At 46.7% G+C, this 15,948-nt stretch overlaps 1 protein-coding gene across 1 annotated transcript in view; it reads left to right on the top strand.

Annotated features, from left to right (window-relative positions):
* The window catches only part of inpp4b (inositol polyphosphate-4-phosphatase type II B), a 204,567-nt gene that overhangs the window by 112,437 nt on the left and 76,182 nt on the right, over positions 1 to 15,948 (top strand). The gene's annotated exons all lie outside the window — the stretch shown is intronic.

The following is a 15,948-nucleotide window of genomic DNA, read 5'->3' as shown; positions in this document are numbered from 1 at the left end:
GTTTCACTATGCCTGGTGCGTGGAGAGGACTGCTGGCTTCCTATAAACTCTCTTTAGAAAGCAACGTAGTGAGCAGGATGCGCTGGCCACATTAGAAACCAAGGAGTAGTTGGTATTCCTCCTGGCTTTTTATCTGATTGTACAGCACAGAAGTTTTTGGATGTAGATGCTGTTTTGTTGGGAGCACAGAGATTATCTGAAGGTGCAGCTCAGATAGCATCAGGCTAACGTGATCCCGGGAGCTAGGGCCTAGTCCCATTATCGTGATTCACCTTACTGTGATGAGTAAAGATTATTAAATGCACCTTTTAACAGTGTTCAGTAAAGCAGTATGATTTTCTCTTGGAACAGATCCTAATTTTCATAGCCATCTGGTCTACTATTCTTTTCTTTTTTTTTTTTTGGTCATTCCTCTTAAGTTTGGCACACATGTTAGAGGCACACAGTACTACAGGAGAGAGAGCGTGGCTAGGATAGCAGGCGTGTCTCTCGCTGTTGACAGCTGGCGTCCTGTGGGCACCTGGTGCTGCTAGGAGGCAGTGATGCAGCTGTAACCTGAGAAACCGTGACAAAATTACACCCCCCCCCCCCCGGCAGGACAAAGCCAAAAGTGTCTGCCAGCCGCTGCTGACCCCCGCCCCCAACGCGGCCAGCTCCCACAGCCCAACCTGCGCTTGTGTCCGGAGCGTTCGCCACCTGCTCTTTTCTGGAGCAGAGTTAACTGGCACTGCCGCGTGTGATACTGTGTTACTCATGAAGCCAGTGCAGACGTCTGTGAAGTGACGAATACTGACACAGCCCTGGTTCTCACTTTGAGCAGTGTAGCCTACCGTGCGAATCCTGAATCCTGATCCAGTTCGCCTGGCAGCCCTGCACTCTGGGGTTTAATTGGCTGTAATGTCTCTCAGAAACTATTGCTGGATGAAGAGGCTGTCTGATTCATCAGGTTGTCAACCTGACTGGTTGAGGCATTGGTACTGAACTGATAATTATTCCCCGTCCAGCTGCTACTGCGTGATTTCAGCCAATAGGAAAGCTATGACATTTTAATCTTTTTTTTTTTTTAAACCCCATCTCTTTAATTTTCAATTACCTACACTACTAACTACTTATAAGTACATTCAATTTGAGTCTAGCTTTTCAACATTTAATCTGTTAGTTTAGTAAGGAAAAAGTTAATTTCTTTTTTTTTTTTTTGGCGAAGGTCTTTATTTCCCCCATTGCATTTTGTGAGCCGGGCCAGATCACTGCGAAATCCTCAATCAGTTCAGACGGCTCCAGGCGTGCGTGTGCTCTGGAGCGAGCTCAGCTGAGCAGGAAGTTCAGACTGCCGCTGCAGTGCAGGCTGGGTACTCCTCCGGAGACACCCCGATCCGGAGAGACCCGATGCTCTCACTCCGCTGCGCAGCTTACACGGATGATTTATGCCGGCACATTTGGGCCCGTCGTGCATTTTATATTACACAGCCGCAATAAAGCCGCACATTTATCTCAATAAATATTCATATTCGGGCTCATATTCGGGCTCATATTCGGGCTGATGAATTCTATTTCAACATTTAAGCAACATTAGAGTGCTATACTATTCCTGTAAAAAAATACAAAATAATAAAATCACAGACTGTGTACCTAAGCGCTGTTGGTACCATTATAGTCTGTGCCTCCCTGGTTTTGTTTCTTTAGAATATTAGATCATATAAAAATGTAAAATGGACAGGGCCTCTCCTGGCAGGCTGCTGGAGGTGTGTTTGTCTCTGAAGGCTTCCTCTGAGTATTTAGACAGAGCGACAGCAGGAAGTCCTGCTAGGAAGCTCTGCATGACTTTCCACGGAGGAGACCTCACATCGCCACCCGCACACCGCCCTCCTGTGTGTGTGCGGTCACCTCTGCACACCGCCCTCCTGTGTGTGTGCAGTCACCTCTGCACACCGCCCTCCTGTGTGTGTGCAGTCATCTCTGCACACCGCCCTCCTGTGTGTGTGCGGTCACCTCTGCACACTGCCCTCCTGTGTGTGTGCGGTCATCTCTGCACACCGCCCTCCTGTGTGTGTGCAGTCATCTCTGCACACCGCCCTCCTGTGTGTGTGTGGTCACCTCTGCACTCCGCCCTCCTGTGTGTGTGCGGCTGTGGGAAGCTCTGTTTGGTGGCTGGTTGGCGGTAGTGCTATTCCAGCTATAGACGTCCTGTGTTTGGTCACATGCCTTCATGAATATTTAGAACACAGCAGTAAATAACACACAAACACAGGCTGACACAGTGCAGACTGCCTGTGCAGTGAGCGAGCACAGCCCGCTTTACCCCAAAACTTTTATATTTTTCATGAACGACCCTCTCGCCAGCAGCCTCCTAACCCCATTCATTGATGAGATAAAGGCGTCTCTCTCTCTCTCTCTCTCGGTGTGTTTATCGGTCCGTAACTTCTCTCTGAAGTGTATATATTGACATCGGCCCTAAAGAAAACACCTCGGATGATTCCTCGCCTTTACGGTCCACATAAATACGTTTATGTGGTTTGAGCTGGGTCCTGTGGGACGCAGGCCAGCGGCTGGGTGTGGCTCCTGATGGGGGCCAGCGGCTGGGTGTGGCTCCTGATGGGGGCGGGGCCAGCGGCTGGGTGTGGCTCCTGATGGGGGCGGGGCCAGCGGCTGGGTGTGGCTCCTGATGGGGGCGGGGCCAGCGGCTGGGTGTGGCTCCTGATGGGGGCCAGCGGCTGGGTGTGGCTCCTGATGGGGGCCAGCGGCTGGGTGTGGCTCCTGATGGGGCGGGCCAGCGGCTGGTGTGGCTCCTGATGGGGCGGGGCCAGCGGCTGGGTGTGGCTCCTGATGGGGGCGGGGCCAGCGGCTGGGTGTGGCTCCTGATGGGGGCGGGGCCAGCGGCTGGGTGTCGCTCCTGATGTATTCCCTGAAAGCTTTTTGAATGGTTCAGGTTGGTCATAAAGGATCAGTCGAGATTGTCTCTTATTGGTTGCTGTTGGCCGTTAAAACGTCCACAAATTTCCCGCCTGTTCCTGGTCCCATCCCCCACCCCTTTCTCCCTCCCTCTCCTCCTCTCTCTCCCTCTCTCCCTTTCTCTCCCTCTCTCCCGGTCTCTCTCTCCCTTTCTCTCCCCCTCTCCCTCCCTCTCCTCCTCTCTCTCCCTCTCTCTCTCTCTCTCTCTCTCTCTCTCCCCCTCTCTCTCTCTCCCTCCCTCCCCACTGTACTTTGCTCGCACAGCTGGAGTTAGTTTGAATATGAAACATTTTAAAAGAGCTCTTCACAGGAAACCTGTGCGGGACCGACGGTAGCACTGAAGGGGAGCAGTTATTTTATTATTAACGGCATTCTTGCGTGACCTCTAATTATTATTTATGAAGGTGCTGTATTGCTGTCTGGGATTAGTTTCTTATCGGATGTAAAACAGAAACAAAGGTAGGATGACAAGATTAAAGCAGCATAGCCTGCAGTCTGCAGTTGTAAAATAAAGCATACTGTATCAGCATCATTTAGTTAAGAGGCAAATCTGAGCTACCCAAGTGAGCTCCAGTCAGTTAAAATTGTATTTTGACAGAGTACATTGGTAATTCTTCCCCTGAGATAACAATCTGTCATGTGTGAGATCATCTCTGTTGAAGTGGAATTGAAGAGAAAGTTTGTTTTAATCATGGAGAGAGAGTCCAAGGTTAGGCCTTTATTCTACAAAGCGGTAAATCTGCCAATTAACAGTGGATATATTTAAAGAAAGCTTTGTGGCAACAGCAAACAGGCCATTTATATAATAGTAAGTGTAAATAAAAATCGCCTTTTCCATATTCTGAAGAAATACATTTAAAGTTGCTCTCACAATGCGTGTTGATTGCCTGTTGTTCTTCTGTAATTAATAATAAACGTGCATTTTGTCAGCAGAACTGATTATTTAATAGCAGTACATGACGTGTGAAGGTTAGCTTACCTTTGTAAATGAATTCAGTGAAACCTCTTCTGAACAAACATCGATTGGAATTCGGAATTCTCTTCTTAACGTTTTGAAGGAAGGTGAGTGAGCAGCTAATACACCCTCACCTTGAGTCTGTGATTTAAGTGCTTCAGAGTAACTTCTCTTAATATCGCCCTGAATATCTGAACAGCTGGTGGAGGTGGTCACAGAGGAAAGGAGGCGAACGTGTTGGGAGGAGGATGACAGAGATGGATTTATCTGATGCCTCGTCGGCCGGCCGGAGGCCACGGTGTCCGAGGCATCAGGTCGTCGCGCCCTTGCCCTCGTTGCGTTCGGGCCGGGCGCGCGCTGTGGCTCCCTGGGTGATATTTATATATGAAAATCCTTTACTGGCTGTGGTTTGCGGCGTCTTTGGTTCTGTTCCTGTAATCCTTATGAGAAAAACCCCTAGCAGGAAAAAGCAAGACATGTTTTTTGCTGTAAATTAAATGGATTTACATTTACATGTTTTCCTTATCCAGGGCATCTTATAGCATGGAGGGTATCGTACAGCGAAATGAACCTGGAGCACCAGCAGTAGTTTGGGGCGATATCTCTGTACGCAGTACAGGTAGCGTTGGCTGAGAGCTCATTTTAATCACCACAGCTACTCTTCTAGAAATGAAAGAAAAACCCAGGGAGGAATTTCCCCTTTAAGTACCTTATCTCTCAGTATCATAACCGAAAGACTGTTAAGTAGTGTTGCTTGGTAACAGCGTTCTGGTCTTGGAAACGGAAGCTGGCTGGCCTTAAAGTGTTAAGATAAGGCTCTCTAAGAGTCCGGTGGCTTTCACACGCTGGCCTGTGGCCAGGAAACGCAGCGTAAAGAGCGAAGCTTTGAGCGGCCTGGTGCTGGCTGTGTGCTGCAGCACCCTGGACGCGCTCCTTCTCTTCCCTACAGAGTACTAAATGTCTGCCGCTTGCTTGCAGGTGACTCATTTTCCTGTGGTTGAAAGTTTGACAGAATTATCTCTGACTCTCTAAGTGGTAGGCCCCTCTTTTGACTCCTTGTGCAGTGCTCATAAACAGGCCCTCACCTTTCTGTGCCCGGTGCGAATTTAAAATGTCAGTTACTGTAGGGGCATTTTAAAGATGCTGCTGTATATTCTGCTCAGTGGACTCGCTGGTCAGAATCCAGCGCCTCAGTGGATCCCTCCCCCCTCCCCCTTCCGACCCCCCCCCCCCCCGGTCAGCACGGAGAAAGGGCAAAGGCTGTCTGTGGGTGTGACTTCCACAGCACTGCGACCGACCGTCTGCATTGTTAGCGCAGGGTGTGTGTGCGTGTGTGGGTGTGTGCGTGCGTGCATGCGTGCGTGTGGGTGGGTGTGTGTGCGTGCGTGTGTGTGTGTATGTGTGTGTGTGTATGTGTGCGTGCGTGCGTGCGTATGTGTGTGTGTGTGGGTGCGTGTGTGTGTGTGTGCGTGCGTGGGTGTGTGCGTGCGTGCGTGTGGGTGTGTGCGTGCGTGCGTGTGTGTGCGTGCGTGCGTGCGTGTGGGTGTGTATATGCGTGTGTGTGGGTGTGTATATGTGCGTGTGGGTGTGTGTGTGTGCGTGCGTGCGTGTGGATGTGTATATGCGTGTGTGTGGTTGTGTATATGCGTGTGGGTGTGTGTGCGTGCGTGCGTGTGGGTGTGCGTGTGTGTGCGTGCGAGCTTGTGGGTGTGTGAGTGTGTGCGTGCGTGCGTGTGGGTGTGTATATGCGTGCGTGTGGGTGTGTATGTGCGTGTGTGTGTGTGTGTGTGTGAGCTGCTGGACAGGGTGTGGGCGTGTGTGTGCGTATGTGTGTGAGCTGCTGGACAGGGTGCGTGCGTGTGGGTGTGTATGTGTGTGTGGGTGCGTATGTGTGTGTGCGTGCGTGTGTGTGTGTGTGTGCGTGCGTGTGTGCGTGCGTGCGTGCGTATGTGTGTGTGTGAGCTGCTGGACAGGGTGTGGGCGGTTTTCCGCGGCCTGAGTGTTTTACGGAGTGCGCAGGGCAGTTAATTCCAGCAGCCGTCGCCGCTGAGGGTAATGGCTCCGTGGAGGAAGCGCGGGAGCCGAGCGCAGGTTTATGCTGATCAGTTACCTGAACAGCTCACCTGGGGCCGGGCCGGGCTGCCGGATCTGCGCGAGGAGAGGAAATAAAGAGTGGGAGACTCAGATCCACGCACTAATGACACATCCGTCAGGTGATTAATGAGCTGGAACAGACAACTGGAACTGGCGTCTGCATTTACATAAATTTCCTGCTTTTTACGGCTTCCTCTTACTGTGCGGCGCGTTCAGGCCGCCTCGAGAACAAACCCTTTCTAAATCCCACTTCCCGTTGCCGAGCGCCGTAGCGGCCCAGACCGTATGTCACCACGGTTACCCGATTGTGACAGTCGCGATTTCTGTTTCTCTCTCACACAAACGACGACGCTGGTGCTCATCCGAGGCAGCGCCAGCGCAGCAGCGGACAGGAAGCCCATCGCAGCGCTGCCTCGATCTCCATCGCTGTTCACAGCGAGCAGAGTCAGTGTGCTGAGGAAGACGAAGGGACTGGAGAAGAAGGAAGCTCGGTGATACTGCGGTCTTTTTACTTCGTCCTGAGAAGTAAAGAGGAGCAGTGGAGGTACATTTCAGTTCTTTAGAGAACAAATTTGCCAAATGTACCCCGAAAGTGCAGTAATGCTCTGTTTGGGCACTAATGAGTGTGTTTATGAGCAGAAAAGGTACAAATGAATCATGTATTGCTGGCTAGGGGTGTAATCTTATGTACCTCTTGGGTACCACCCACCCCAGTCACAAAGTGTTTGTGCCTCTGTGGGCACCTCTCTGTGTGTTCTTTTCCGGGAGTGTGTAACGTGTTCAGCGAGGAACCCAAGTCTTATGAATCCTGGCTGTAAAACGGCTAGAAAACATGCATCATAAAACTCCAACGGTTGTTGAATTTAAATGGCGTGGCACAGAAATTTATCAGTATATTCCTTCTAGGGTATTCTTTCTTTTAATCTTTTTATTCTTTTTTGCGTTTTGTTGTAGTTCCAGTATAGCGCAGCATATCACTGTAGCATGTATCCCACACGTCTCTGTGTGTCCAGTCCCTGCATGGTGATCTGTGGGGAAGCCTGCTGCTGGTCCTGCTTGTCCGTTAATGTGGGGTGGGACAGTGAATAAGTTAATTATATCAAATGCTTTTTATGATTTCTGGACTGACATTTCATATTGCTGCTATATAAAGTGGGAAATACTGCTCAGCATTGCTCCGTGACAGAATATATTTTACTGAAATTGTTTTATGGCAAAAAAACATGCTGTACAGGAAAGATTGAGCTGCTTGTTTTTGGTAATAAAAAAGAAAGAATATTTTATTATAGGTAGCACAGTCCTAGGCAGGTCACGCAATGTGCAGGTAATGTTCAAAACAGACAGACAGCCACACTTGTAGACTAAAGTTTGTTGCAAGATTTTTCTCTTCTAGGTATATATCTGAAACTGGAAATATTTTAGTACTTCGAGACGATCCTAAATAACATGGACACTTCCAGTCTACAGTACTGCAAAAAATAAAAAATACAAAAGATAGAATGAAAGATAGGATGCGTAATTTACATCTCCAGTGATTTTATTTTCTCTGCACCTTATTATGGCTGGCCTTATATTAGTATTTTTGTTCATGCACAGACAGACTGCAGTCAACCAGAGGAGGCGCTGTTGTACAATTAGCCCAGCCAATCAGCTCCCTCCCTCCCTGGGTAATGCTCTGGCTAATCAGACTCGGCCCTGCACTGCCGCATGCTGACAGGGTCAGATTTGAGTGGCAGACTGTGGGCTGAGACTCCACACTGAAGCGTATTGGCAGGATGAGCAGGCTGGGAGCATGAATTTATGTACAATTAATTATGCAGATGCTTTTGATTACTGCTTTATTAATGCTGCTCGTTTCTGAGAGGAGTTTCATACCAGACAATTACTTCTGACAGGGTGTTGCCAGACAGGAAAAGCGGCATTGCTGCCATTTTTTAAAATGTCCAACAGGTTTGGTAAAGACAAAAGGGGCACTTCTGTGATTGGTGAGATGATTAACACGCGTGTTTCTGAAAGGGCAACCTGCTGAAAGTGGAGTATATCTGTCCTCTGCCATAAGAGCTCTGTCCTCCAGCCCCGCGCGAATGTCAGGGGAACTGCCGATGACGTGCATTAAATTTGTGGGCATAACTCGGGCTTGTATGCGGAGGAATGAAACGCATTAAAGATCCGGCCGTATATAATAGAGTTCTCGCCCATAAAACTGCGACAGCTTTTCAATTACTCTCCCTGCGCTGGACGGTGCCGCTCGTTTACAGGACGGGGAGACGTCCGTTTCCCTCCCGTGTTTTTACGGCCTGTCGGCCTGAGCGCCGCGGCGGGTTCTGTAGGAGAGACGCGCGGTTTGGCGGTTCGGTTTCTGGGAGGCCCCAAGGTGAACGCAGGTTTCACCTGTCTGCAGGTGGAGCACAGCATCTGCTCCGCCTTCCTCCCTCCCCCTGCAGGGCGACTGTTGCCTAGCGATGGCATCAAAATCAAAACACTTCCCGGTTCCTCAGCGATTTAAAGTGTTCCCTCCGTGTCGGGCGCAGAAGAAAAGTCATATTTCAGAGAAGTGCGGAGCACAAATAATTGGACAGGCTGGCACGGTCAATTTAACATTCGGCTAATGAAAGTGGACTCTTTCTCCCCCCCCCCCCGGCTCAGGGCTAAATGGATTGTATTTAAATTGGAGCTTACCTGCAGGCCTGCTCCCGGGCGCGGGGGAGGTCAGGGACCGTTACAGGCACGTCGGCCACAACCCCCTCTTACTGTCATTGGGCTGTCAGAGATAACGCTCCAATATTAAAGCAGGAAATCAAAGGAGGTCAATAGAACCAATTACAGAAGTTATTTGAAAAAGGGCTCCACTTAGATTGTGGAAGCGTAACAGTTCCGAGCCACACAAGTGCAAATCCTGATAACAGGTTGCTGTCACAGCTGAACTAGCAGACTTTCTCTCTCTCCTCTCTCTCTCTCTCTCTTTCCCTCTCTCCCCCCTCCCTTTCTCTCTCCCTCGCTCTCCCTCTCTCCCTCGTTCCCTCCCTCTCTCTCTTTCCCTTTCTCTTCTCTCTCTCTCTCTCTCCCTCTCTCCTTCTCCCCCTCTTTCTCGCTCTCTCGCTCGCTCTCCTCCAACAAGCCAAATGGTTCTCTAAGGTTTAAATTTTTAATTTATATTTTTTAAAATTTCATCATCTTGTGGGTCCTGGTGAGGGCAGATTTTGAGGCCTGTGAGGGGGTCCCCCAGTCTGAGGGGGAAAAGCTGCCTCTAACAGCCCCTCACTGCCGTTCGCATGGAAATGCAATTTAAAGCTGGCAGCCTCTTTTGTCAATTTACAGATATGGAGAATGGCAGGATTTTTCATATTTTATGATTTGTTGTTAACAGGGAAATGCAAAGGACAATGAAAGCCCGTGGCTGAAAGTTTTTTTTTTTCTTGGCATGAAAAGCATAATCTAAGCACAAAAAAACCCCCAGAATTTTATTCTTTTAGATGTGTGCTCCATTCAAAGGCTTCTCGCTGGCTGCACATTCACACAGAGCAGTTCTACAAACCCTGACGCACCTTCAAGCTCATTTTTTAAACCATGATCGTTTTTTGCCATCATTACTGAACAGTAACTAATGCTGTGTCATGTTGCTCAGCTCTCTGCCTGCGGTTACAGTGATTTCAGGGTCCCTGGCCTTGCAGCAAGAGCATTCTCTTTACCGGAGAGAGTCTGCTGGTTCAAACTCCAGCCCAGCCATAGAAAGCTCTTAGATTAATGGGAGAATTAGGACGACGAGGTGTGCTTGTAATGGACGGTCGTCCTGAGCGCATCCCTCTGGTGCATCCAGTTTCCCTCCTTTTTTCATTTGGGTTCTTGCCCTGATGAGTCACGGTTTGTATTTTTTGTTTGTGTTGTGAGGCCTTTGAAGTTGACAAATCCAATTTCATTTATTTTCTGCGCTGGAAAGCTGTGGGACAGCAGCGGTAATGTTTGCTGCTAAGACCATGCCAGCTTACACTGTGACGGCTGCGTGTACTGTGCAGGAGTGATCGAGGTCTCGCACGTTCTTCCTGTATGGGACCGTTGGCATAGCGATCAGATTTGCTGTACTTACAGTAACTTCATGTATTGCGCAACAGGAGCTGCCGATATCCCATTGATTTATAGAACTATTAAAAATCTGCTGTGCTGTTGTTTTCGCTTCTGATTTCAACCCGTTTCAGTGCTGCTTTTTCAACAGTTTAATCTATTATTTACCCATCATGCCTCACAGGATGAATTAATTCTACAGCCCACTGTGATCTCTGCTCATTAATCCTCCCCACTTCTCCATGTTTACTTTATATCTTCCCGCAGGTGATTTATTTTTCTGCTTATGGGTATTTTTGTCATCCCGTGCCTGTTATTTCCCCAAATCCATAGTGTTTTATCTATAAATAACAAATGGTTTAAAAATGCACTCTGGGAGAGGAGGAATCCGATAATTTGCGCCTTAAATTATTCTTAATTCACACTTTAGCTTCTCATTGATCTTGTCCTGTAATTTAAAGGACAGCCTGGGGAATCTCTTAATGTTTACATGGGCAATAATGCGTATCATGAATGCTACATATATTTTAAGGGCACCCTGACCTGCTGCTCAAAAATCCATATCCTCCCTCGCATTGCTGCTCAGAGTCGCTGTTCAGTTCCTCATTTTTTAAACTCACCAGCGATTTTGTTGAGATGTTCTGTAATTTGAGCACCAAGCTGTTATTTACTCAGCATTAAATGTGTTATTTTAGCGCTATTTTATTTTAATTTTAAAGCGAAGCTTTTTTTCTCTCAGTGAACAAAGGACGTGTGCAGTGTGAAGTGTAACCGTAGAAACCATCAAGTTCAAGAGTGACAGAAAAAGCGGGACAAGGTCATTTACATATAAATTTTAATTGGTTCTTGGAAAACTGCCGACAGTTTTCTGCCCTGAAACCACGCTGATGAGATATGAGTGTCACCATATTTATAGTGACAGTGATTTTATGAATAATAAACACCCCTCCGACATTTCATTTACCAGGCAATTTAAAAACACTGGTCATTTTGATTAATAACCCCCCTCACACTGTGCAAAAGGAAAGGTTATTTAGGTGTCCATTTTACCCAGGGAGCATGACGGTACCTTTCAAAAGACTTTGTAAGCCGCCATTGATTATTTTTAAGTTGATAATTTTTCACGGGTTTATATTTAGTCGTGGGCGCAGCGAGAAAGCTTTCAGATCATGGAACATTATTCAAGCTGACAGAGGGAGTGGGGAGGGCCGCACAAAATTTATGTCAAGCAAGTCTGGGCAGAGTGTAATTGCACAGTAGTTAGGTAAGTACAATCTAACTGCAAGCACACACTGGATTGTTTTGCAAGTGCACTCTTAATATTTCATATTTGGAATTATTCAGATGTCTGTGGTTGAGTGGTGACGCTTATCATAACTTATGGTGTTGGAATGGAAAGAGAATGCAGGGCAGAAATAAAGAAATATGTATAATAATAGTATTATTATTATGATATTAGTATAATTGTACACAATAATAACAGTCTAAAGACATACAGGTTAGGCTCATTTGGGAGTCTAAATTGCCGCTAGTGAGCGGTGTGTGTGCCCTGCCATGGACTGCTGAACTGTCTAGGGTGTATTCCTGTCTCTCACCCAGTGCATGCTGGGATAGGCCAGGAATAAGGGAGTATAGATAACAGATGGATGAATAATGATTATAATAATGATGATTATGTGCTATTAGGAAGGCCAGGGTGACCAGACTGAGAGAAATACATTTTGAGTTATTGCGATTACACATTACATGCATTACTTACACACATTGAGCGCAGTGTGGTCACAGCAGTGACTGACTGCTGCTTGTAACTTAGCTTTGTTCAGCTTAATGTGTCATAATGACTTTTTAGTTATTTAAATGTGGACAGGATATTTCTGGACACACAATAAAGCGTTTGGCTCTGAAGTCTAATTAGACACCCGCTCGAGCTGCAGAAGGGTCTCCTGTGCCTTCCTATCCTGTCTGACAATCCCATTTCTCACAAGCAGGGATTTGCGATGCCTTCAGTTTCATAATGCAATTTTCGCAAAGAAATTTAATTACAGACCGCTTCTTTTTTTCCGTGCCTCTGGTCTCGCTGCATATTTGATTGCCACAGCATCACCTGCTTTACAGGATTTTCACCAGATAAAATGTATTAGCCGCCTGTATGTACAGATTAAATGGATGACCCGGCCTGCTCTCTACCTGCTGAAAAATAGGATTTTTATGATTTTTAAATTTTATTTGTTTGTCTTGCCTTTTCTTTTTGGTTCATTTTTAAGTTGGTTAGACTGTAAAGAAAAGAAGAAGGGGGTGAGGCTGTGGCGCGGTGGTGGAGCTAGTTGGGCTGGTGCCAACAGAGAGGGTACAGGGCTGGCGTGTGCTTGGCGTGTGGCTGGCGTGTGCGTACAAAGCCAACACAAGAAGTGGGCCCATGAGGCTCTTTGATTATAATATATTTTGCGCATGGTGGCAGATGGCTGCTGTCTGGGCTGTAGATGGCGGAAACAGATAAAGTGAACAGTGTATGAAGTTTTTAATGTGAACATATTGTTGCATAAAGCGCTTAATTCTGAGGCGGCGGCTCGGCTGTGATTAACAGACGACGCGGGACTCTGCTCGGCGTTCGGGAGTGACGTCTCGCTGGGGCTCTCTCCCCGATTCACAGCTGCGTCCCGATGTGCTCGCTTCAGCTGATAACACGTGTGAATGCTATTTTAATTTGCTCTGTGATCCCGAAATGTTTTTCCCCTCATTCAGAACCTGAAAGCGCTAACCGGCTCGCGTGGTTAGCGTGGTTAGCGTCGTTCGCCAGCGCGCTGATGTGATCAGAGCTGTTGTTATTCTCATCTGGGATTCGCGGCACACGCACCGACATACAGACCATCCAGATGTCGTATGACAGCTGGTAGATGAAATATGTCACCTCAAACAGGCCCTTCTCCCTCATATTGCAGGGCTCGTGATTAATAATGTAGATGTTACGTACACAAGCAGTTGTCCATGAAAAGCTCTATAAAATGAAATGCGGTGTTCCTTTGAGTCCAGTTCTTATTTTAGTTGTAGATAAACAACATCTTCGTCCTTTACCAGATGTAGCACTGAATCTGGATTAATGGGCAACAAACAGAGTCTCAGAACAAGCATTCTGTTTTCTCTTTTGAGTACCGTTTCTATTCAAGGAAAGGCTTTTGGTTTTGGTTAGGCTGATAATTACTAATAATTCCAATCTGTAAAAGTATTTGGACAGTAACACAATTTTTTTGTTTTGGCTCTCCTTGATGTATTGATAAGAAGCAAAAAAAGCACTGATGAGCTCGGCAATGCTGTAGCAAATGATCTGGTTGACCACGACAGACCACTGGAGTGGATGAACAAAGAATATTTTCAGTTGTGTAGAAAAACCCCTTTTCAGCTGTCAAGAACACACTCCAGGATGTGGGCATTATATTTATATATATATATATATATATATATATATATATATATATATATATATATATATATATAGTTTTTGTTTTTGACACGACTACACCAGCATAACTTCAGGGTTCACTGTCAGATATAAAGCACTCTTAAGCCTGGAGAACAGAACAGCCAGGTGAGTGTTTGCTAAATAGTACCTTTAAAAGAAACTGTACAGTTCTGGAACACAGTCTTATGGACAGATGAGATGAGTATTAACCTGGAACAATGTGTTAAAAAGAGGAAAGTTTGTCCAAGTACTTTTGATCGCCTAAAATGGGGGGGGGGGGGGTTTAATTCAAGTGCCGTAGACATTATAAACATTAACATTTATTCAGCAAAATCTAGTCATCACTGCAGAGTTGTAGATGAATGCTTCCAACACCCTAAAACAGTATCTTAAATGTGTAAAACCTGTTGATTGCGTAATTGCTGTTTGTGCTTGTTATAATGACCTAAGATGCTGGTGTGTCCTGCTTACTGATGGAGCAGTGTTATGCGTTTGGTATTTAGTTTGTGTATGGTGGTATGCACAGTTTGTGATATGTGCATTCCTTTAATGCAAAAATGAATGCTGTACCTTTGACTTGTGCTGCTAATTATTCTGTGTGCCTCGGAGTACAGATGCATTACTGGGTACGAGTGATGAAAGACTCCAGTTTTGTGTCAGACTGTGGCGTGGAACGCGTGGGGTCATTTTAGTGTGCACTGTGACACATATCCACCATTAACTGTTGCGTTTCATATTTCAGAAGTAAATGGCCATTTGACCTGCTCATTATGAGCTACACCAAAGGAAACAAACCCACACAGAAAAAGCTGCTAGTTGTTCCATTTCAGAACTACAAAGGAAGTGCCATTGCTGTTTGCAGAGCTGTTGAAGGAAGTTGATAACAGCTATTTGCAGCTTCGAAAACCACTTTTGACCTGTTGCTGTACTGAGGCTTTCAAGCCCAAACATTGATCCGCCTCTACCACGCATCCACTCCGCTGCATGCACACTCGTACGTGCAGCCTCTCGCTTATATATATATAGAACTTATACGCTTCACTGAGTGCTGAGGTTAAAAAGTTGTGCTTTTTTAAGTGAGGCGACCCACGTCATAATGACGAGCTACAAAGAGCCCAGTAGCCGGAGTGTTTCCCCTTGCGGTCTAACTAAATGAAGGGAATGTGCTTATCTGTTATGCGGGCAGTACGTCGTTATATTAAACGTTCCGGACCGGGGTTAGCCGAGCTGACAGCCTGAGCCGGGCACCTAAAGCAACAGCTAACACCGGCACTGGGACGCTTTAAAACGGCACCTCTGACACCGGGAACGAAACCGAGCCGCGCCAGGGGGGGGTTCACGTCAGTCTCGCCTCTGCGGCCGCCTCTCTGGGGGGGGGGACAGTGGCAGCTCCGGAGCACTTTTAACGCCAGTGTCGTTTAAAGAGGATTTTCGCTTGGCGCCGACTGTCGGGAAGGGAGCATGGCCTGCTGCGGTTGCTGCCGTCTCCGTGGCGGCGATTCCACCGCCGCCGTTCAGGTAATGAACCTGAGTCCGCTCGCTCGCTGTGTTCTAGCCCAGCACGGTGCGTTTCTTGGCAGTAACAAGGGAGAAACCATCAGGAGTTTGTTTGGTTTTTTTTCTTCCCTCGGTCGATTGTTGTGCTCTATTCTGTCACCGAAAGGAATACAAAGTTTATCGCGAACCGAAACACAATTTGGCCACCAAATTACTCAGGTGTCGGCTTCACTCAGCGAAGCGCTTTCTGTGCCGGTCTCAGATCCTTTCCTGGATTATAGTCTTGTCCTTTACGGTGCTTCCAGGCCTTTTTAGTCTCAGTAAATTGAGGAAGACACAACATGTGTGCCTGTGGTGTTTAAATTGGGACATGTAAGAAGCAGACTGAATTGCAGTTTCATTTCGTTTTGGTTGGTTTTGTGTGATGTCTGCGCAAAGCAGATTGGCTGCGGATTGGTTTTCTCTTTATTTTTAATAAGAAAGGGTACGGAGTGTCTCTGAGGGCAGCGTGAAGATAAAAATGAATTTTCATGAAAAGCAGATGCAGTTCTCAGCGCTAATGGCTTTGCAAAGGAGTACAGCTGCTGCAGAAAGAGATGGACCCCCTTTGCATTTTTATCGGTCAAATGGGATTTTATGGGACATAAAAATTCTTGGCCGTATGTTCATTGGATTGATTCATATCTCTGCATGGTGTGAAGTAATCATAATTCAAAAATCACCATCATAATTGTGTAGATTAATGCTGGGACCCCTCAAGAATCGATTTGTCCTCAGATGACTACATATGATGATTTTTTTTTTTTTTTTGTAAACCAAATCCACTACTCTTAGAATTCATTTTTTTAATGTTAGGTTTCACAAGCGAGGTTTAAGGCGATGATTCTGAATCTTTAAAAAAGGATGGATTTATTGGTAGTTGTTGCTATATATTCAT

Source organism: Anguilla rostrata, chromosome 7 (genome assembly GCF_018555375.3).
Source record: "Anguilla rostrata isolate EN2019 chromosome 7, ASM1855537v3, whole genome shotgun sequence".
NCBI classification, from domain to species: Eukaryota; Metazoa; Chordata; class Actinopteri; order Anguilliformes; family Anguillidae; genus Anguilla; species Anguilla rostrata.
The sequence above is the reverse complement of the archived record's forward strand: the minus strand, read 5'-3'. Positions and strand labels throughout refer to the sequence as shown.